The sequence below is a fragment of the Crocuta crocuta genome, unplaced genomic scaffold (genome assembly GCF_008692635.1).
Source record: "Crocuta crocuta isolate KB4526 unplaced genomic scaffold, BGI_CrCroc_1.0 scaffold273, whole genome shotgun sequence".
Classification (NCBI taxonomy): domain Eukaryota; kingdom Metazoa; phylum Chordata; class Mammalia; order Carnivora; family Hyaenidae; genus Crocuta; species Crocuta crocuta.
In genome coordinates this window covers 3,764,126-3,764,851 of record NW_027529425.1, presented here as the reverse complement: position 1 = coordinate 3,764,851, position 726 = coordinate 3,764,126, and the positions used below count along the sequence as shown (strand labels likewise).

Below are 726 nucleotides of genomic sequence, written 5' to 3'. Positions count from 1 at the left end.
CGGGGCTTCGGGATGGCGGCCGCCCGGTCTCGGCGCCCCACCGCGCCGCGCGCCCGCCTTCCCGCCGGAGAACAAGGGGCTCCTGGGGCCGCGGTCCCTGCTCTCCTACCGGGGTGTGAGTCCCGGGGCTGTCGCTCTCCTCCCGGGGACCGAGGGGTAGCGAGAGGGTCCCCGCCCGCCCGAGCCTGTGGTCTTCGTGCTCCCCGCAGCCTCCGACGCTGGGGCCGGACGGAAACCTGCTGCGACTGGATGAGCTAGAACGGCCCACGGGCGCCGGGCAAGGGCCTTTGCCAAGAAAAGGATTCGAGTTCGGGGAGCTCACGTCTCAAAGGGTGTGGAGCGGGCTTGTTCTTTTCTCGCCCGGATTCTGAAAACCCCAGCCTGGGCTGGAGCAGCAGGGGCCCGAGGGTTAGAATCGCCCCCGGAGGCTCGGATTTCCGCAGACGCAGAAGCTTTGGGAGGGCATGACGCACTGGGGAAAGCAGCCGAGCCGCGCACCCTTCTCGGCCGGGGCCTCAGGAATGGCCTCCGTCCCGGGCCCGGGGGTCTCCGAGCCCTGAGAGCTGAGCCTGCCCGCACCCCCGTGGACCCGCTCAGGGAAAGAGAGGTGCCGCGTCCCTGCCGAAGAACGCCAAGGAACAGGCCGAGCAGTTTCTCCCGAGCCTCCCTCCCCAAGATCCCGGGGTGGGGGGGGGGGCGACAGGAGGGGGCGGCCACCCGCAGGGC

The 726-nt window shown here is 71.1% G+C and overlaps 1 protein-coding gene across 1 annotated transcript in view; it reads right to left on the bottom strand.

The window, feature by feature from the left end:
* TNRC18 (trinucleotide repeat containing 18) overlaps window positions 1-726 on the bottom strand; it is a gene marked incomplete at its 5' end in the record, with an annotated part of 89,794 nt that overhangs the window by 88,515 nt on the left and 553 nt on the right. The window lies entirely within an intron of this gene.